The following is an 8,642-nucleotide window of genomic DNA, read 5'->3' as shown; positions in this document are numbered from 1 at the left end:
GTGATTTTTGTAGAATGTTCTTAAATAAGTCTTAAATCGCATTATGAATTAATGAAATACTATTGAGTGAATATATATCGTAATTAGAAGAATGACATTTTTTATTTTGTTATTTTCACCACTATTCACCCCAACTTCAATCTTTTTCTTCTATAGGGGCATAGGACTGAAAGCTCATGCACGTAAAGTTTAAATAATATACATCGTCATTAGTGGCGGCGGCTTAAATGACATTAAATTTTCAAGGTTTCAAATAACACATTTCAAAGAAGTTAGCCTTGTAGTACTCTTGTAGATAACCTGATAGTGTTAAATATTGATTACATAGACTGATTGATTTATTAAATTACAATTTTATTGGTCAAACACTTAGTTAAGTCCAGCCTGCATTTTGTTAGACCACTTTTTATGTCATGTTTTAAGAATGTGCTTAGTTGGCTTTTGTGAAATTTTGTGATTCATAATATAGAGCTTTTTTACTTCATTATGAAGGTTTCACCTGTAGTGTAAGTGCTCTTAACAAGTTCTCTGTGTCTGGCTTTTCACTTTTGCCACTTGGTTTATATTATAACTCTCTCTTATAATTTTATCTTTATAATAAGAGGCTAAAATAGGTTTGTGTGAGAAATTGGAATGCTTACTGAATCTACATCCAAAAGTTCACCTTTACTCATTAAATATGTTGCTATGAGAATATTCATCTCTTCAAGATATATGTTTCTGGGCCATTCAGTGTTCCTCATCCTCATTTCATTTCATTAGTTGCCTTTATTTCTTGAGAAAATGGTCAAAAGCTCCCCAACTTGTACCCCTAACTATTTAAAAATGGAATATATACCCGTCTAAAAGTTCATACCCAAATCTGTACAATTGAGTGAGTTGCACGCTCCTATCAGCTAACGCCACGTAATATTATTATTTTTTATATTAAAAAAATTATTTTTATCCTATTTTTTCGAGGCTCATCATCTTCTTAATTTGAAATGGGAAACAAAGGGAACAAGGAAGGGAAGGCTCATCATCTTCTTCATCTTCTTAATTTGAAAAAAAAAAAAGTGAACAAGAAAGGGAAAACTGCTCTTCATCTTCTTCATCTTCTTAATTTAAAATTGGAAACGAAGGAATCATATATATACACACGTTAATTTTGTTTTGAATTTTTTATCCTTCTTCACAAAAAGTGTTGAGTTCATGATTTTATTTCTGTTGTGAATTCGGGTGTTGTTCAAATGATTTCAAGTGATGGATTGTTGTGAATGATCAAGTTTCAACTATGAATGCAGAATTAAACACTTTTAGTGACCAAAATCAGAATCCCGAAATTGGCGATTTAGCCAAAATCGCGACAAATTCAAAAAAATAAAATTTAAAATCGAACTACTGTGGTACAAATTGATCACTATACAACTATGGGGTTTCGAAGAGGAGTTCTTAGCGCCCCTACTCGCAAAAATTCTGATTAATTGAGTGAAAATTGAAGCTCCGGCGAAGCTGCAGATTCTGGCGACGAGGTTTCGGTGGGTGTAATGAGGTAAAGTCAACATCAAAATGTTTAGGATGATAACACGAACATACCTACAAAAAATTTTGGATGTCATTGATGAGTTTTGGATGCTATTGTTTGTGAGAAAGAAGAAAACGAAGAAAGAACATGAATAATTAAAAATGAATAAAGAAAATAAATAAAGAAATATTAAAAATAATTTTTTAATAAAAAATTTTCGTTCTCACTCTCTTTAAAGAGGGTGAAACACACTCTCTTGTCATGTCAGCGTTTGAGAGTGTAATAATTCCATTCTTAAATAGTTCAGGGGGTCATAGAACCCCGTAAAGTATAGGTGTGTAGTTGGAATTTGAGCTAAAGGTTGGAGGAGCTTTTGATCATTTTCTCTTATTTCTTTCTTATAAGTGAAGGTAGTTTTTTTTTTTTTTTTTGGTAGGGATAGAAATAGATGATGATGAACTTGCACGTTTTGTGGAACAGGCTGATAAGGATAAGAATGGGATTATCACTTTCAAAGAATGGAGCAATTTTCTTCTACTTTATCCACATGAGGCCACGTTGGAGAATATTTACCGGTACTAGGAGAGGGTATGTCTTGTAGTTATTGGTGAACAGGTTGTCATACCTGAAGGCATCAGTAAGCATGTTCATGCAGCTAAATATTTGATTGCAGGGGGAGTTGCAGGAGCTACTTCCCATACCGTCGCAGCTCCCCTTGATCTGCTAAATGTGATTTAACAAGTTCAGACAGCTCGTGTTTCTACTGGTTCTACTGTCCGAGAAATATGGAAGGACGGTGGTGTATTGAGGTTTTTTAGGGACAATGGACTAAATGTGATGAAGGTTGCACCTGAATGTGCAATCAAGTTTTACTCGAGCGAAATGTTGAAGAATATTATTGCTAGTATCAAAGGTGAGGAACAGGGTGAATTGGAGCTTCTGGATGTCTTGTGGCTGGGGGCATGGATGGTGCAGTAGCACATAGACTGCTATCTATCCCATGGATGTTGTTAAGACTCGGTTACAAACTCATGTAAGTGAAGGTGGAAAGGTTCCAGCCTAGGAAAACTATCAAAAGAAATATGGAATAAGGAGGGGCTCAGGCCTTTTATAAAGGGCTGGTACCGTCTCTTCTTGGAATTATACCTTATGCAGGCATTGATTGGGCTGCCTTTGAAACGTTGAAGGATTTTTCCAGGATTTAGATTCTTCATCATAGTGGTATAGATTATAAGTCTTCAACTTTAACTAACTTATCTCCGACGAAGTAAAATTAGCATATTTCTAACAATTGTGTTTGATATACCGAACCTGAACCTCTTGTGCAACTCGGTTGTGGAACAATTTATTAAGCGCTTGGAGCAACATGTGTTTATCCTTTGTAGGTCATAAGAACGAGGTAAATCTTCATTTTTGACTGGGCTTGATTTTAGGATTCAGATAGACTATTTGCGCTTCACAATGCAACTTGTCTTTCTTTCATACTCAATTTCAATTCCTGCCAGAATGCAAGCTCAACCTACAAATACTGATGCTGCTTACAATTGAATGCCTGATTATGATACAAGTGTGATCTTGTAGATGGACCCTTTTTGTGTATGTCAAAGGCAACCGAGAGAAGGCCCGAGCTTAAGTGTGGGAGAAGCCAAAAACCACCCCTATGTGTGCACTAAAGGGGTGGCCTTGAAGCCTTATTCATTAAAAGGGAACCTTTATCATTTTAAGTCTTTTGGGGAATGTAATATAAATAGAACCACTTTGGGTTTTATTCACTTAGTTGATAATATTTTGAGATTTGTAACATTTGCAACACTTTAGTTATCTCTCAAGAGCTCCAACCGAAGCTAGGGCTAGACAAGTGAAGATTCACTTGTGTTTGCATATTGGCTTGAAATGTTGGTGTTTATAGGAGGAAAAGGCTCTCTTGTGTCAACGTATAGTTAGGTTTGTGTCGCGGATAGGGTTTAAGGGTCAAAGAGTGTAACAATTTTTGGATTCTTAAGATTGTCCCTTCATATGTCTAACTATTTATCTTATATCTTGTTGACTCCGTGGTTCCTTGTTGTTGTTAATGTACCCGTAACCTTTTTGTTTTTGTAATCTTGTTGTTTATGTGTTGACATAGTGAAGCCGTGTGGGGCCTCTTCGATTCACTATAGTCTTTGTAATCTTGTATTCTCCATCTACTTTGTTGAATATTGCTGTTGTTGTCTTGAAAACATAGGGAAGCCGAGCGGGGCCTTTGATTCTCTATTGTTATTGATCATGTAGATCTCTTAAATCCGTGTTGTGTGTTTGGTCTTGTATCAGATTGTCATGACCCAAACCAAGGACCTAGTCATGACGAGTATTCCGAACTATGAAGGCCCGGACGTCCTTCTCTATCTGGTAGTCATGCACAATATTCATGTAATAAAAGAAGATGAGGAAATACAACTTAATACGGAATCATGGTCATACTCTGAACTCAATTTAACGATCAAGAATTAAAATCCAACAACTCTAGACAACTTCTAAACCAGTCTGCGAAATCTCTATTACATTCTAGAATGACAAATGTCTGAATCTGGGACAAGGCCCCCAGTGGACCCAAATCAAAATAAATAGCATAGTCTGAAATAAACAGACCTTCTGGAATAGACCACTGCATAGTCTCTTCTCTCTGAAATCTTTACTGCTTAGCTGGACCTCTAGATTGAGCCTCAGACCCTGGAAGGTAGGAGGTCAATACAGTAGTACTGGTACGCAGAGCAAATCCAAAATAATATTTTTTATTCAACATATATGAGAACAATTTAAAACAATTCATAAATATATCATATGGTAAGAATCACATGGGCATATTTAAAAGACTCTATAAAATCATCTGAACTCTATGACTCTTTATTTTACTTCTACACTAGGTGGTATACCCTACAACTCTAAAATTACATGGGCTATATGGAATCTGCCATTAACTCGGCAGCCAAGCCCCCAACCCGAGTTTTCCGCAAGGGTCGGAGTCTCTATCTCTACTACGCCACAGGGCCATCGCCAAGGTACAATAATAGTATACTCGTATCGACAAAATATGGTTTTAGGCATTGAGTCGATTGACTCGTGCCTTCTTCAGGTAGTCACCTAACCCTCTTTAAGCCCATTTTTAACTCTTTAAAATATGTATTCTCTGAAATCAAACTCTGAAAACTCTAGCTCTGTTATGGCATACGTTTATATAGTATCGTCATACCATTGACTTGCAAGTCGCATCTCTGGGCCATTAATAGCTTATTACAATTCTCTTCTTTCAAAACATGAGGTTTGGGACCACCATATCAATAAATCATTACAAAGAACTCTTTCTTAAAACTCATGTAAACACATGCAAGAAACTCTCTTTTTCAATATTTCAAATACACAAGGTGGTCATGTCAAAGTTCTCAATCACATGCAATTCTTTCTCTTTAAAACAAGGGCTATATCAAGAAACTCCCTCTCATCATCTCTAAATCATGTTCAAATACTATGATATTAATAAAACCCCTTTTAAACCATAAAACATGCATTTCAAATCATTCCTGATAAGATCATAAACTTTAATTCATCACAAGAGAGGGGCTTCATATTTATGCTCTCAATCAATCTTAAAAACTCAATTTTATACATATAAGTATGAGTATAAATCAATTTAAGGGGAATGGACTAAAGGACAAATCAATAATAGCATTGAAACATTCAGAATGCATAATTTAAAACATAGATTCAAAAACCCTTTTATAAATCCATGCTTGATAAACCTTAACTCATATTCAAGTGTTTCCATAAGCCCATGTAGTTTTAGGATAAACCCCACGTACCTTAGGTTATGAATTTTGGATGAACGTTTGCTTTTGGGATTCTATTTGTGTTTCTAATGGATGATTCATGAAGCCCTCGGATTGGGAATTCCAATTCTTGAATCAATTTTGAGAATTGACGGTTAAATCTTGAGTTCCCTTGGATTTTTGGGTTGAAACCCGAAGGAGTGTTCTTGATGCATTTTGAGGAAAATATTAATAAAGTGGTCATTTAGGAGTATAATCCCGTGTTAAGGATAAAAAGGGGTGGGGGAAAATGACTAAATTGCCCCCTTATGCGCGGATTTTAAAAACTGAAACAACTGGGCATCGATGCGATAGGCGTGCGGCGCATCAATGCCATCGAGGCGATACCCAACGCATCACACACTAATCGCGCTAAGCCTCAGTAGGTTTTGCCTGGTAGTTTCTTAACAAAATTGAGCAATGCGATGGGCGAAGCGGCGCGCCAAGATTGCGTTGGTCCACTGTTTTGGGACACCAAACAAGGTCTAAGTGCGTCCTAAAAAATCCAAAACTTGTCTGAGATGTACTAATAACTTACCCCATCATGAATCAACTTAAAAATTAACTATCGGAGGTCGGGAAGGTCGTAAAATAACTCCTCAAAGATTTAGAGCTCAAAATGAGACTAAGTTCTTTTGACACTCAGAAAAATTTTCAAGTTTTCAACTCTATAATCATGCTACTAGGAGATAACACATGGAGGACTTTTGCAGGGTGTTACATTATCCCCCCATGGGATCATTCACCCTCAAATTATGACGTGGAACATAGACACTAAGGGCTTAGAGAAAACAAGGCAAAGATTGTACCTTTTGTTTCGTCATCCATCAGATAAAAAAGGTTTGGGTATCTAGCCCGCATATCATCTTCTGATTCCCAAGTAGCTTCTTCAATTCCCAAGTAGCTTCTTCAACTTTCTGATTTTTCTACAACACCTTAACCGAAACTATTTCCTTGCTCCTCAACTTCCGGACCTGACACTCTAGAATAGCAACGGCTTCCTCCTCATAAACCAAGGAGTCTTTTACATTGATCTCCTCTACAGGAAACACTAAAGAATGGTCTCCAATATACTTCTTCAACATGGATATGTGAAATACGGGATGGACTGAAGCCAGACTTGTGGGTAACTTAACTCATAAGCAACCCCACCTATCCTTCTCAAAATATGGTATGGCCCTATATATCGAGGACTCAACTTCCCGTTTTTGCCAAATCGCATAATTCCCTTCATAGGAGAGACTTTGAGAAACACCAAATCACCAACTTCAAATTTTAGCTCCCTTCTTCTAACATCGCCATAGGATTTCTATTGACTCTGAGCTATTTTAAGACGTTCTCTAATGATTTTCACTTTCTCCATTGACTAATGAACAAGATCAAGCCCATATAACCATGTTTCACCCACTTCATACCAACCTATCGGTGAACTATATCTTCTCTCATACAATGCCTCAAAAGGAGATATCTTAATACTGGCATGGTAGCTATTGTTATATGCAAACTCTATCAATGGAAAGTGATCAACCCAACTACCTTTGAAGTCAATTACACAAGCCCTCAACATATCCTCAAGGGTCTTAATGGTACGCTCGGCTTGCCTATCTGTCTGAGGGTGGAAAGCTGTACTCAGGTTCACTTGGGTACCCAAACCCCTCTAAAAGGATCTCCAAAACTGCGAAAAGAATTGCATACCTCGGTTAGATATAATGGATACAGGTGCCCCATGCAAATGAACTATCTCCTCAATGTACATCTTGGCATAATCATCCCCCGAATAATTAGTCCTCACGGGCAAAAAGTGAGATGACTTGGTCAGCTGGTTCACAATTACCCAGATAGAATTATACTGGTTTTGGGACCTCAGAAGTCCCATGATAAAATTTATATTGATCATCTCCCACTTCCATAGAGGCAAGGCTATTTCCTGGGAAGTACCACCTAGCCTCAAATGTTCCACTTTAACTTGTTGGAAATTCAAACACTTGGAAATGAAGTCAGACACGTTACGTTTCATATTATTCCACCAATATATAGTTTTAAGATCATGGTACATTTTAGTAGATCCTGGGTGAACAACATACCTCAAAGTGTGAGCTTCATCAAGGATTCTCTTGCACAGACCATCCACATTCGGAACACACAGCCTACCTTGGTATCTCAAAATTCCATCACCACCAATTTCAAAAGACATCACCTTCTGTTGACCCACATCTTTCTTAATTTGTGTCAAGATGGGATCTTTGGCTTGCTTCTCTTTAATTTCAGCACAAAGGGAAGATTTAGCTACTCATGAACAACTATTCCCCTATCCTCGGAATCCAATAGTCACACTCCTAGATTTGCAAGTTGGTGAATATCCTTCACCATTTCCCTCTTTCCTTCCTCAACATGAGAAAGATTGCCCATAGATAATCTACTAAGGGCATTGGCTACCACATTCGCCTTGCCCAGATGATAGTGCAGGCTCATGTCATAATCCTTCAAAAGCTCCAACCAACGCCTCTGCCTGAGGTTCAATTCTTTCTGCGAGAAAACATACTATAAACTCTTGTGGTCAATAAATATATCAACATGTACCCCATAAAGATAGCCGCCAGATTTTAAGCGCAAACACCACAGCCACTAATTCCAAGTCATGTGTAGGGTAATTTCGCTGATGCAACTGCCTAGATACATAAGCCACCACCTTATCGTGCTGCATAAGAACACACCCAAGTCATACTTGGGACACATCACAGTACATAATAAAACCCTCTGTACCTTTCGGAAGAGTTAGAATAGGTGCAGTAGCTAGATTGTCTTTCAACCTCTCAAAACTGTTCTCATAGGAGTCAGACCACACAAACTTTACCTTTTTCTAAATCAACTTAGTAAGTGGAGTAGCTATGGAGGAAAAACTCTCTATGAACCTTCTATAATACCTTGCCAAACCCAAGAAGTTCCAAATATCGATTGGAGTCGTGGGTCTAGGCCATTTTCTCACTGCCTCAACCTTTTGGGAATCAACTTTAATTCCCTTACTAGACACAATATGCCCCAAGAAAGCAATAGTATTTAGCTAGAATTTACACTTGGAAAACTTTGCATACAACTTATGATCTTTAAGAGTCTGAAGGATAATTCGAAGGTGATTGGCATGGTCCTCCTCACACTTAGAATAAATCAAGATATCATCAATGAAAATTATAACAAACAGATCTAAAAACTAACAAAACACCCTATTCATTAGGTCCATGAAAGCTCCATGAGCATTAGTTAACCCAAAAGACATGACTAAAAATTCATAGTGACCA

At 37.3% G+C, this 8,642-nt stretch overlaps 1 pseudogene; it reads left to right on the top strand.

The window, feature by feature from the left end:
* Window positions 1–227: 227 nt before the first annotated feature.
* LOC107844625 lies at window positions 228–3,052 on the top strand (annotated as a pseudogene).
* The last annotated feature ends 5,590 nt before the right edge of the window (window positions 3,053–8,642 follow it).

This window comes from Capsicum annuum, chromosome 10, assembly GCF_002878395.1.
Source record: "Capsicum annuum cultivar UCD-10X-F1 chromosome 10, UCD10Xv1.1, whole genome shotgun sequence".
NCBI classification, from domain to species: domain Eukaryota; kingdom Viridiplantae; phylum Streptophyta; class Magnoliopsida; order Solanales; family Solanaceae; genus Capsicum; species Capsicum annuum.
Note: the sequence above shows the minus strand (reverse complement) of the source record. Positions and strands in the feature narration are given on the sequence as shown.